We start from the raw sequence: 14,120 nt of genomic DNA on the forward strand, positions 1-14,120 counted from the left end.
CCCACCGATGCAAAAAAAAACCCTCCCCAGCCCCAAAACTCACCTTTACTCTCCGACGCGCAGGAAGCAAATGGCTTCCTGCGCCTCGGAGAGCAAAGGGGAAACCTTCAATGACGTCAGCGCAGCTCGTGCGCTGACGTCATTGATGACGCGGCGGCGGGGGGGGGGCGGGGGAAGGCAGGGGAAGGTCTTCCCCTGCCTTCCCAGTAAAAAGAAAAAAAAGATCGACCACTCACGGGGGGGGGGGGGGAGGGGGGGTGGTGCCATGACGAGTTGGACTCGTCATGGGCACAGCGCGACTGTGGTCCATGACGAGTCCAGCTCGTCATGGGCACAGAAGGGGTTAAGATTCCACACTGGGGCAGGTGGAAGTCTTGGTGGTATAACTCTTAAGTCCTTCCATTAAAGCTTTGATTACTGGCACTCTGAAAAGTGATAAATGTTGCATATTTTGTAAATACGCAGCTATTGCAGCGAGATGTAGTCGGACAGAAGTGTAAGCTAATCCTGACTGCTGCAAGTGTAACAGATAACAAATGATATTTTGTATTGAAGCATCAAGAGGATTGATGTTGTTATTGCAATAGATAACAAAGCGTTTCCATTTAGCTGCATAACAGGTTCTTGTAGTAGGCCTTCTGGTCTCTCTGATGATGTTCATACAGTCTGGTGGGAGATTTAGATAACCAAACTCTATGATTTCAGGAGCCAGATCACGAGGTTCAGTTGTTTGGGATCTGGGTGTCTGATTTCTCCATGGATCTGTGTTAGGAGACTGGATGTGAGGTGTAGCTTTTGATGTGGAACTAGGGACAGCTCCAACAGGGTTGTGAACCACGGTTGATGGGCCCATGTAGGAGCTACTAGGGTCAGTGTGAGGGATGTTTGTCTGAGTTTCCAAACCACTAATGGAATGAGTGGGAGAGGCAGAAAAGCGCAGGCAAATATCCCTGACCAGTTCATCCATAGTGCATTGCCTTTGGAGAGCGGTTGTGGGTACCTGGAGGCGAAGTATGAGCATTTTGCGTTTTGGTGTGTGGTAAAAAGGTCTATTTGAGGGACTCCCCAACTTTAAACGTATGGGAGAACTTGAGGGTGAAGTTCCCATTCGTGTATTTGCTGTCTCTGTTTACTGAGAAGATCAACAATTTGTATGTTCACTGCTGGGAGGTGCTCCGCTAGGAGATAGATTTTGTGGTGAATGGCCCACCTCCGAATGTCTTGGGCCAAGTGTGGCAGTCGGAGAAAACGTGTCTCCCCCCCCTCCTGATTTTGTATATAATACATAGCTGTCATGTTATCGGTATGAACTAGGACAGCTTTGCCGACCAGGTGAGGCTGAAATGCTTTGAGTGCTAGAAACACTGCTAGCAGCTCTAGATGGTTTATGTGGAGATTTTTGCTGTTGACTCCACAGGCCTTGCACTGTGTTGTGTTGAAGAAGGGCCCCCCCCAACCAGTGAGGAGCGCGTCCACTGTTAGCATTGTCTGTGGAACTGGGTCTATGCTCACCCACGGACCCTTCACCTGCAGACAATGCTGCTACACCAGCCAGCGCACACCAGCATGCCCTGCCCATCCCAACACTGCAGGCCACAACCATCTCAGCTGCATACTACTCAACACCCGCTCAGTCCACAAGCGCGCCGTCGAACTCTGGGACCTGCTTGACTCCTCCGCCCGGACGTCGCCTTCCTGGCGGAGACCTGGATGAACACCTCCTCGGCACCAGACATAGCCATAGCCATCCCGGACGGCTACAAGATCACACACAGGGACCGGAACAACAACAAACCAGGAGGAATCGCCATCATCCACAGGAACACCATCAGAATCACAACCAGCACCGAACACCTACACTTCCAAATCCACGTAGATCATAACACCACCCTCAGAGGAACCCTCGTCTACAGACCCCAGTACCCCGACCACAGTTCAGCGAATCCATCGCCGACCTAATCAGCACGCACGCCCTCGCCGCCACAGACTACATCCTACTCGGAGACCTAAATTTCCACCTCGAGAACACCAACGACAACTCCACAACGTTGATTGACAACCTCGCCAAACTCGGACTCAAACAACTCGCACGACACCCACCCACTACGCAGGACACACGCTCAACCCAATCTTCTCCGCCAGCGACCACGTCACCTTCAACCACACCACCGAACTGACCACCACTGCATCCACTTCACCTTCGAGAAACACACTGCACACAAACAAGCGCAACGTATCCCACACCGCAACTGGAAAAAAAGTCACCGAATACCAGCTCATCACCACACTCGCCAGAGAACCTCCACCCGAGCCCTCCGAGACCGATGCAGCAGCCCTCAACTTCAGACAATGGATCAACGACTGCGCCAACACCCTCGCCCCGATCAGGAAACTCTCCAAAAGGCGCAACGACACGAGAGCCATCTGGTTCAAAGCAGACATCCAGAACTCCCAAGCACATTTGCAGAAGACTCAAGAAGCAGTGGCGCAATGACCAGACACCAGACAAAAGCTCAGCCCTCATAAACGCCAGACGCAAACACCACCAACTCCTCCGAGCCACAAAAAGAACCTCCTTCAAGCAACGCATTGACAACAACCCACACAACAGCAAAGAGCTCTTCAACATCGTGAAAGAGCTCGCCAGCTCCAGCGACGTACCGCCATCACAAGAACTCTGCGACTCCCTGGCCACCTTCTTCCACCACAAGATTGCAGACATCCACAAGCTTCGACAGACGACGATACCACCGGCTCAACTCCCACCAAACACAGCGACCTTCTGCTCTCCTAGCACAACGTCAACGACGGAGACACCACTAAAATCGTGAACACCATCCATTCCGGCTCACCCTCCGACCCCTGCCCCCACCACATCTTCATCAAGGCAAGCTCCAACATCGCACCCTAACTCCGAAAGATCATCAACAGCTCCTTCGAGACGCCACCTTCCCAGAAAGCTGGAAACACGCCGAGATCAACGCCCTACTCAAGAAACCCAAGGCAGCCCCAAAGGACCTCAAGAACTTCCGAACCATCTCCCTGCTCCCGTTCCCGGCGAAAGGCATAGAGAAGACCGCCAACAGACAGCTGACCCAGTTCCTGGTGGAGAACAACATCCTGGACTCCTCCCAATCCGGCTTCCACAGCAATCACAGCACCGAAACCGCCCTCATCGCCGCCACTGACGACATCAGGACCATACTGGACAAAGGCGAAACCGAGGCCCTCATCCTCCTGGACCTACCATAAGAGTCGAATTGTACTGGTGCAAGGTGTCTACTTTAACTAGTGAACAGCATATACATGGCCAACTTCTCGCAGTCAATATAATTCATTATACTGTAAAACCTTGCATTACAGTATTCTCATTGTTATTAAAATATTGAATTCCATAATATGGGTCGGAGTCTTTATACTTTCATTAAACTGCTGCTGCAGGCATAAGACCAACCAACAGAGGCCCCGATTCTCCAGAGCCAAGAAGCAAAAGCTCCAGCTAGAGAAGTGCTTTAATATCAAGGTGAACCACTCCTGCGTTCTGGGATTCAATTCCCTGGAAGAGGTAGGGTGTGTTATTTTAAAGAACTCTTTTGAGGGAAGCTACAGCTCTTGTGCAACCCCCACCACCCCACCTCAAAACATGTTTTGGGGTGGGAGGAGCAACACACTGCCATGCAGTGAGCACAGCAGCCCCCCACCCCACATTCCTGTGTCTTCTTGGTCGTGTGGTTGCTGTCCCTGGGACGTCCTCCTGTAGGGTCCCAGGGACAAAAGCTGGCTCAAAGTGGAGTACCTCAAACACACCCTCTCCCTATCAAAACAGAACTGAGATTGTGCTAACCCTTGGAGGCCTGGCCACCTCTGGAAAATCTTTCAGATGCAGCGTAAAGCTGTGCATTCTCTGCTTGGCCACCCAGGGGACCAGGCCGTATCGTAGGCCCTGTTTGGGCTCATTGTGCTCCAGATGGTCAGACGTAGCCACCAGGAGTATTTTATTCAGGCCTCCTGCCTTTAAAGGGGGATTTTCTCAGGAAACCTGCTTTTCTAGCATTCTGCACCAGACATGACCACTGCCTGCGCTCCTGTGGCTCTCTCCTATATGGGGGCATCCTCCACAGCTACGCCACGGTCAGTAAGTAGAACACCCTCCCTGCTAGACTTCCCAGGCCCCAAGGCCTCCTGGCTGTCTTTCAGGACACATGACTCAGCAGGGGAGTTAAAGAACTTTCCACAGATGCCCTAGTGGAAACATCCAGGGTCCCCCAGCAGGTCCATTCCCCAAACTGTACCTCAGAGGGACAAAGGGGTGAAAGCGTCACTAGACCTGGAGAGACTAAGCCTAGTCCTGGTGAGAAACAGGAGTCAAGTTCCAAAGTCCATTCTTGCAGGGTTATCAGGTGGCTTCTCCTACCAGCTAGGCATTCTTATGCTGTTAGCGCACCCAGGTCCAGTGTGTTCTCATCGGTCTCTCTTGAGCAGAGGTTTGTAATTCGAGATGGAGAGCTCTAGGAAGCCAGCCACCGCTGGTCAATCCTAGGGTGCCACATCATTCCACCCCTGTCCCAACCCTACTGCACAATATTCTGGGACAATCCAATAGGGCGACTTCAAATTGTCTGTGTCCTAGCTAAAACAGCTGGGCCGATCCCTTTTCATCAAAACGTCAAAGGCATGCCCCTTCTATGTTGGCTCCAGAGGTTTGGTCTTCCTTCTTTGTTTCTGTGGGCCTAGGCTGTCGCAGCCAGTGTGCAGTTTAACAAGCTAATTAACAGATGTAGGTTTCCTCCCCACTCTTTCTTCCCCCATGCACTGTTAATGGCTTTATTGTGTTGGTTGGCCTTGACTAGTAGTATAGGGGACAGCAGCCTGTAATCTGATTATGAGCAGACCCAGGGAAATATAACCATTTCCAAGTACCATAACGATTGTAGGTATTAGGGACTGATTGATTCCTTGCTGGGCCCTGTAGGCCACACCACACCACAGACCTTCTGTAAGACCTACACTAAGAATGCCCACTGACATTATAAGGCATAACCCAGATCAGTACCAATCGTTGACAAATCTGTTATGCGACAGGCAACATGTGCGCGGATACCGAACTGTGCAATTTGGTGGTCTCACAGTCTGCACATGTGTGTGCTTACGTGTAACCAGCCCAGAACCTTTTACTCTAGCTGCCCAGCAGCAGCCTCATCTTAAAAATCATACACTGGTGGTTAGCACCATTTTCCGTGAGTGAAACTCAGGTAGTGTAGGAAGCTGGCTCTGTATATACTATACCAAACTGAGGTATAGTGTGCACAGAGTCCAGTGGAACCCCAAAGGTAGGCAGAGGTAAAGTTAGATAGAACCTCTCTCTCTATTTGTGGTAGTGAGGTCGAGCAGTAAGGCAGTATCAGAGGACAGTGTTAAGCATTTATTGTACACACTCAGTCAGCAAATGAATTCACACAATCAAAGACTGAACTTCAGACCAATTGTTTTTGTATAAAAATATTATTTTAGTTATTTTATTTTCTATAGCCAAGCAAGCCTGGCACAGGTAAGCAATAAATACTTTACAGTAGTAATGCAGTTTGTAAACAGTTTGGATTGCAATAGTAAATGTACTTTGATTTGATTTAACAGTATTGTTTCAGAGAAATGCAATGATTTGTAAATAGAGTACATACACTTGAATGGGATTTTCAGTGAAATACCAGGTAAGTTACTTTTTGGATTACTTTTCTTACTCATAGTAGTATGCCTGGACACTACTCTGGGACATTTCCTGCAAACAGGTAAGTAAAATCGTTTTTGGTAAACAGTGTAATTTTAAAGAATTTCTTTAGGTTTTCAAACTCCACACTTAGAAACTTTTCCAAGAAAAACAGTCAATGTTATCCTACGGAGGAAAATAGTGTTATCGAATTTGAGGTAGTGGGAGTTGAGGTTCTGGGGGTAGACTCAGGGTTCCCCCAGGGTCGGTGATGCACTCTCGTTACACCCTCAGCGGCACTAGGGCAGCAGGGTGCAGAGTGTTGAGGCCAAATGTTATCCAATGGGGCATAGGGTGCCTCTGGTTGGTGGCTGCTGACTAGCAGGCCACTTGGCTGTGGGAGCAAAGCTCCTGGACTTTAGCTCAGGGCAAATGGGGAATCAAGCCAGCACAAAAGGTGCACCCTCAGCGGCGCTGGGGCGGCCCGGTGCAGGCGACGTCGGGGAGTCCTGGAGGGGTCAACCCACGGTGGACTCGGGCTCTGGAGCGCTGGGGGACCTCACTGGGGCCGGTGGGCCACTCGAACTCGGGCCGTAGGCGACAGGTGCAGTGGTAGTTCCAGGCGTCAGGTTTCTTTGTCCTCAGCAGGCTCAGAGTCTGTTCGGAGTTCATTTTGGACAGGGCTGCTGTTCACAGGAGATCCGGTCTTTGTTGAAGGCAGTCAGTCCCTCCCAGGGGTTCTGGAGGTCGCTGGCTGCAGGACAAAACTATTTTTGGCGCAGGATCTCCGGAAACTGCAGACAGGCTGGGAGCAAGTCAGTTCTCTGCAGTTTGCTCTGCTGAGCGTCTTCTTTCGTCCTTTTTCTTCTTAGGTTGCGGGAATCTGCTTTCTTGGTTCAAGGCTTCCCCTAAATACTGTATTTAGGGGGCGTTTTAGGGATCTCGGGGTCAGTAGCCAATGGTCTACTGACCTTAGGGTGACTACACCCTTGGTGTGCTCACCCCACGTGGGGGAGTGAGCACAATCCCTAATACTGATTGGGGAGTGCCTGCCATCTGAAAGATGGGGAGCACTGAAGAAAGGGCTTCACCTCGCCTCCCCCACCTGAGGGGTGGAGTTGGCCAAGGTGGGCACACCTTCTGGGCTGGCTAGTTTTTCCCACATGTGTTTCTGCCGAAAAGGAGGGGAGACAGGAAGGGGGCCTGCTCCTGATAGCAGGAGAGGCTGGGGGTCCCATTACAAAGGCTGCCAGGACTTTGAAGCTCCTCTGCCACAGATGGCTCTTCCTAGCGTGGGGGAGGTGTGAACACCTCCGCCCAGGAACGGCTTTGTTTCTGGGTTCAGGGAGCGAAGGCTCCCAACCTAGGGGTCCAGAAGTAAAAAGTTCCGTACCAGTATGCATCTGTTCTTGGCATGGAAAGCTGTAGATTTGTATACTTGTGTATAGATCGCCATCTGGTGTTGAACGGAAAATGCTACTTACCAGTACACAACTGTTCTTGGCATGTAGAGCTGTAGATTTGTATACGCCCACCGCCTCCCCGGATACCTCTATCTGTTCCAGTACTATCTTACTTAGATACATTACACATGGACATCCTTTTCTATTTCTTACTAACTCCATTATAACCCTCCTTGGCAAGTCTGGAGATGGAGTCGGTGCCCATGCGCACTATCGTCCTAAGGAGTCACCTACCTCGTGACTACAAAGACTTCTTCCAAGCCAAAAACAAAATGCAAACATGCGAGCCCAACACCAGATGGTGAACTATGCACAAGTTTACGATCGACAGCTCATATGCCTCGTACACGTCTCGTAGTGGCAGGCTGGTGTGTACCAGTCAGGGAACCCACCAGAGGCTGGTCGTTTTTCAGGGGGCATCTCTAAGGTGCCCTCTGTGTTCATTTTTCATTAAATCTCCCACTGGCATCAGTGTGGGTTTAATGTGCTGAGAAGTTTGTTACCAAACTTCTCAGTTTTCAGTGTAGCCATTGTGGTGCTGCGGAGTTCGTAATGACAAGCTCCCAGCACCATATACTCTTAATGGCAGCACTGCATTTACAGTGTCTAAGAATAGACTTAGTACAGGGCTCATGCACCTGTACCCTCACCACTGGTATAGTGCACCCAGCTAGAGGGGTGGATGATCTATGCCAGGGCAGTGGGTTGTAGGCATGGCACATACGGATGTGTGGCATGTTGACTTCACTTTGTTCTGCACCAAAACACGCAGCCTGCATAGGCAGTGTGTGAGTGTAAAGGTACAGGACCTCTAGGGGTGGCACAATAAGTGCTGCAGCCCTTAGAGGCCTTCCCTGGTCACAGTGACCTGGGTACCATTTACCAGGGGCTGGCCTGTGGTCAGGGAGTGCCAATTGCGTTTGGTACAGTTTTGGGGAAAGAACACAATCCCTGGGAGCCTGAATGGCAGGAACCCAGGGCACATCAAGTCAAAGTGCATCAGTAGTTCTGGCAAAAAGTGGGGGGTTACTGCAACAGAAACCCACTTTCCTACAGGTAGTGAGACTTACAGTAAAAGTCTAAAAACAAGATAGTCAAAAGGCAAAAATCCGGGGGGATTAAACAAGTAGAACCCATTTGTTTGAATTAAGATGAGCCCATGGGCCCATCAGGGTGAGTTACAGCTTACAAACTGGACCACAGCATGAAAGACTGGAACATTAATTCCCAGAGGGTACTCAATCATTAAAGATGAAGTATTCTGAGAGTGCAAATATTGCAATTTTTTTTTTTTAAACTGGCTATGACAAAGTTTTATCACCGAAGGATACTTGTAGCAAAAATCATGAATCTATGTTTCAAACTTTTGAATATATAAATATATCAAAATACATTACTTACCTGTAGCTGTGGATCTCCAGTATTGGGATCTTTCATAGATTTACATGATTCAATCATTCCCCGTCGTCGAAGTGGGACGCCCACGGTACATGTAAAGCAGTAAGTACTAACCAACATTGAAGTCAATGGAGAAATCTGCCACCAGAGTGCGTAGCTGGGCTGTGGGGGACCTATTTTTAGATGGGAACTTGGTGCCTCATGGAGAATTTGTGCAGGCTTACTCGGCCCCTCCTACATTATTTTTAACCTATGTTGCGGTTACGCAGTATGTAAGAAAATAATGGTTAGTGGATTGGAAAGAACCCCCGACCTTTGGATTGCTGCAGATGCTACATATAATGGGACATGGTAGTCATCTGGTTAGATGGCTATATCACGGCTTACGGTCTCATCTGGGAATCTCCTTGTTGACCCTTCGTCAAAGATAGGAAGCGGAGATGACTCGGAAATTTACAGATAAAGAGTGTATGCATGTCCTTGAATATCCCAAGCAGGTATTTCGCAATGTCCGGCTTAAAACAATACAGCGGTTTGTACTGCACAGGGCCTACCTCACACCTCTGGTGATACACCATATGTACCCCAATTCAGCATCGGAATGTCTGAGATGTCGTGGCCTAGAGGCAGATTTCATACATATGTTCTGGACATGCCCCTACCTTGTAGAATTTTGGACAGAGGTTCTACAGGGTCTCACAAAACTCACTGAGCGAGCTTCTTGGAATACCCCCGAGGCCTGTCTCCTAGATCTCTTCCCCTTCCCAAAGAAGGCAAAAGTACTGTGCTGCTTCTCAAGCCTTATCTTAATGCTGGCCAAGAGACTTATTACACAGCGATGGAAGTCACACAAGGCGCCACATGTGGGGGCATGGCGTGAGGAGGATATAAGGTGGGCCACTGCTTACAGGGAGGCGTTACACCGCAAAGAATACAGAGGCTTGAAGAAGAAACCAATATCCTTGGGTTGGGCGCAATTGCTAGAACATTTTAAGACAAAATGCAGTTGTGGCCGACGGCTGATGTAGCACTGAAGAAGTGGTTTGATGCTTCCCCCCCCCCCGCCCCCGTGCCCTAACCCTGCTCAGCTCAGCTCCCGCTGGGATAATGGAATAGACATTTAGTCATCTTGAGTAGCACAGTTCTTTATTGTTGTTTCTTTATTTTTGACACAGATCTCTGTTCAATAATGTGTTAACGGACAGAACAGATAAGATTTTACCCAGCATACTAAGTGCATAAATATGACTCCTGCATAAAACTGGATTATACTTTGCTTTATTCTATTTTCTGGAACTGTTTATGTAAACAAGTATTTTGTAGATACGTCATTGTAGTCCTTTAATGAAGATTGCTATTCTTGTTATTATCAGATAAAAGAATTGTTACTATAATACCGGACTATGCATTTTAAATGTAATGTATTTCTCATCAAAACTACAAAACCTGATGAACCCACACCACAGAGGCTTCAGGTTCTCAGATCTTCTAGCACAAGTGAGAAGTAAAACTAATGGAATAGCTAGGTGAGCATCTATGGGGAGGAGGGTGGGTCGCAAATGAATCTATGAAAGATACCAATACTGGAGAACCACAGTTACAGGTAGGTAACTTATTTTCTTCTCCAGCATTGGATCACAAGATGGAATTAGAATAGATGGTAGTGGTACGAAGGATATTCATATATTGGAATACATACATCTGTCTAAATACAAATATATATCTATAAGATACACACAATATATATATATTGAAGTTGTGCAAAATTCACACGGCACGTAGGAAGACCCAACAGCTCAATTCTATCCCCATGACACCAAGTACTAACGAACACGCATCTCTCGATATTAACGACTTAGAAATTCTAAACACCATACATGACCTAGCATATGCAGATCCTAACATATCATATCCCACCATTACCACCACCGATTGTTCCAATTCATGTGACACACAAACTGAGAGGGAGATAGATACAGATCTAGGTATTGATACCAACCAACCAGCGAGAACGAGTTTTAGAGCCAGGTCCAAATACATCCCACAAATACCGAGAGACAATATTGACGTCTTTCAAGACACCGTGATATGTGACTTAAATAAACTGACACAATCATACACACGTAGGAAGAACATCACCAAAGAACAGTGGGATGCAGTAATTTCCTTAGAAAATGATGACAACATTGTGATTAAGCCTTCAGACAAGGGGGGAAATGTCATAATCATGGATAGGGAATTTTACATCAAAGAAGCTAACAGACAACTTTCGAATAGCATTTGTTATGAGAGGGTTGACAAGAGTTACCTTGATAGATTACAGGAGAGATATCATGTCATGATCAACAAGTGGGCTCAGGAGGAGCTCATTAGTTGGGATGAAAAACAGTTTCTTACTAACACCACACCGACTACACCTACTTTCTACCTCCTGCCCAAGGTACACAAGGACCCCCAAAATCCTACAGGGCGTCCAATTGTCTTGTCCAAAAAAAGCTTATTTGAAAACACTTCCATCTATATTGACCATTTCCTGTTCCCCTTTGTCAGAGACTTAAGCTCCTACGTCAAGGACACCAAGGACTTCTTACAAAAAAAATCGAGAACTTACATTGGGGTCCAAATTGTTGGATGGTGTGCCTTGACGTAGAAAGTTTATACACCAGCATCCGCCACCCTGACGGTCTTAGAGCCTGTCAGGACTTTTTGAAAACTAGAAGCGCACACCTGCTGGGCCACACACGGATGATCCTCCAGATGATTGAAGTATGCCTTACACAGAATGTTTTTGTGTTCAATGGTAATTGGTACAAACAAACGCAGGGTACTTCGATGGGCACTTCCTTCGCTCCCAGCTACGCGAATCTTACTGTGGGCTGGTGGGAGAAGCAAATGCTCTGGAGTGAAGACTTGGACAGATGGACTAAAAACATTAGTCTTTGGCTGAGGTATATTGACGACTTTTTTTTCATTTGAGAAGGTGTGGAAAGTGATCTTTTTTTGTTCTATAATGCTTTGAATGAGAACTGTATGAACCTGAGGTTTACCATGGCACACAGCCAACAGACTGTAAATTTTCTGGATATTAAACTTAACGTTACAAACAACACCCTAGCCACCACCCTCTTTAGGAAAGAAACATCTGGGAACAGCATCTTGCATGCTGCTAGTTGCCATATGCCTAGTTTCAGGTGGAGTCTCCCTTACGGAGAACTACTTAGAGCAAAGCGCAACTGCAGCACAGAGGAGGCATATCAGAATACTAAAAAGGATATGCTGACTAGATTGAGGGAGAGAGGATACACCAACAAAATGCTGGAAAAGGGGGTACAGAAAGCAGATAACATCAAGAGAACTGAGGCCCTTTTCAAAAGTGCGAGAGCACAAAAAACTACTCCAATCGATACGGCACCACTCAGATTTATCACTACTTTCTCTACCCAAGCAGACCAACTCAAAAAGATTCTGAAGAAAAGGTGGGATATCCTCACACCTGATACCACATTATCAGCCAGGATTGGACCTAATCCATCTTTCTCATACAGGAAGAACCCATTCCTCAAATATCTACTGGCTAATAGTCATCTCAAACCTAAGAAAGGGACCTGGCTTGAACAGGGTAAGGGTTTTAAGCGATGCAGAAAATGCAAAGCATGCAGTCACTCTGATGATGTTAAAGAGGTCACCCTACAAAAAATAGGGAAAGTATGGAAGATTCCAAAACTGATCCACTGCAACACAGACTATACTGTCTATGTCATCACCTGTCCCTGCCCTAAATGGTACATAGGGTCAACCACTTTTCCAGTCAAGAAACGTATCCCGGAGCACTGGCGAGCAATTACCAACCAAGATCAAAGTTACAGCACTGCCAGACATTTCAGGGAACACCACTCAAGTGACTGGACTAAAGCGAAATACTTTGCTCTTGACACTGTGCCCAAACACCCTAGAGGTGGCAACAGAATACAGTCCCTGAGGAGATTAGAATCTCGCTTCATACTACAGACAGGCAGCCTTTTCCCGATAGGGCTCAATAATGACGAAGAAATGTATTCGCATTTATAATTTCTTGTATGCTTTTTTAGCCAGGCTTGGCCAGTTTTGAAACCAGTTGTTTTTCTATAAAATTGTTTTTATTCTCACTTTGCACATCATGGTTAATCTTGTAAAGGTTTCTTTTTCCCGTGTCTGGTATGTCGCAATTGTGGATAAAACGTGAACCTGAGTTACATATGCCACTTTGATTATTGATGTAAAAAGGTCATTGCAATAACATGATATACATTAAGCACTAATGTTACATTATTTTTCTTTGTCTCTACAGCTTGGGGGCTCACGGATAGACCAGTGCACTACAAATAGTCACGGATATGGCGTATTGATAAAGTTCTTGGTATGAGCACATTCCTCACTGGAAATATACCACAAATGCAAATACAAGGGTACTATACCTTTACTCTGCACTCTTATCATGGACCAAATTATCACGGTAATAGACCGCTATGCGCCAGCACCCCAATCACCACGCTATCTACTCGCAGATGCACTGACCATAGTCACCAATATTATCGTTTGTTTTACAACAAAGTAACCAACTAAATAACGACATGAAATACGCACAGGTTTCTCAGGTTTTTCAATTATGAATTGATTAAAAAGCTTATTATAGGGCAACAATGCTTTCCTGTATGTAATACTGTTTATATTAATTGCGACACAAATGTATTTCTGAAAGCCATGATTGACTGAGTCTTTTTTCACTTTCACTCCCCGCACGCTGTGACATGCAGGGAAACGCCCATCGGCAAAAGCAGCAGCCACGAACATCATCCTCAAGCGTTCCATCTGTCCAACGCGTTTCGGGCGTGCGCCCTTCCTCATGGACAGTCTTGAAAGAAACAAGGCAAGCAGTTAGCACCAGTACATCTCCTCATTTATTTCCTTTTACAGATATCACGCAGGTGAGTAGTGATGTTGCATTATGGGACTGGTGGTTAGTGAAAACCCATGTGGGCAGTGGCGTCACTAGGGGGGTGCGGGGGGAGCGGACCGCACCGGGTGACACCCTCACGGGGGGTGACACCAAAGGGCCGGTCCGGTCGGTGTGGTGTGGTAAATCTGAGGGACAGCTCTCAGATTCGACCCTGTGACTTGCAGGCGATACGCAGACCGCAGCTGTAGGCAGAAAGTCCCCCTGCCTGCCGCCCTCGCTTGGTTAACAGGCAAGCACGCTGTAGTCCAGGCTGCGGTGCGTGTGTGCTCTGCTCCGTCATGACGCAGTCCACGCTGAGCCACTTCAGCGACGTGACTCCTGTTTACCAGGCCTGCGGGGCACAAAAACGTACGTCTAGCGGTCTCCGTGCCTAGCTCCGCGCCACAGATAAGGTTTCTTTCCTTACGCGGAATTTTGTAATAAGGGAAGCAGCCTTCGGGGCTTGCTGCAGAAATTTCAGTGTTCCAAAGCAGCACAGTTAGCTCTGACTGGGAGGTAAAGCCTTGCCTGTGTGTGGTGCACCTTAACCTGTCCATGTCGGAGGCTTGCAGTCGGGCCT

General features: G+C 47.6%; 1 long non-coding RNA gene across 1 annotated transcript in view; it reads left to right on the top strand.

Annotated features, from left to right (window-relative positions):
* LOC146866729 (uncharacterized) overlaps nucleotides 1–13,240 on the top strand; it is a 156,093-nt gene extending 142,853 nt beyond the window's left edge. Inside the window, exon 3 of the long non-coding RNA XR_014960551.1 lies at nucleotides 12,893–13,240. This is a non-coding gene — a long non-coding RNA (uncharacterized LOC146866729). The remainder of the gene's footprint in view (nucleotides 1–12,892) is intronic.
* Nucleotides 13,241–14,120: the final 880 nt, after the last annotated feature.

The sequence above is a fragment of the Triturus cristatus genome, chromosome 1_2 (assembly GCF_964204655.1).
Source record: "Triturus cristatus chromosome 1_2, aTriCri1.1, whole genome shotgun sequence".
Classification (NCBI taxonomy): Eukaryota; Metazoa; Chordata; class Amphibia; order Caudata; family Salamandridae; genus Triturus; species Triturus cristatus.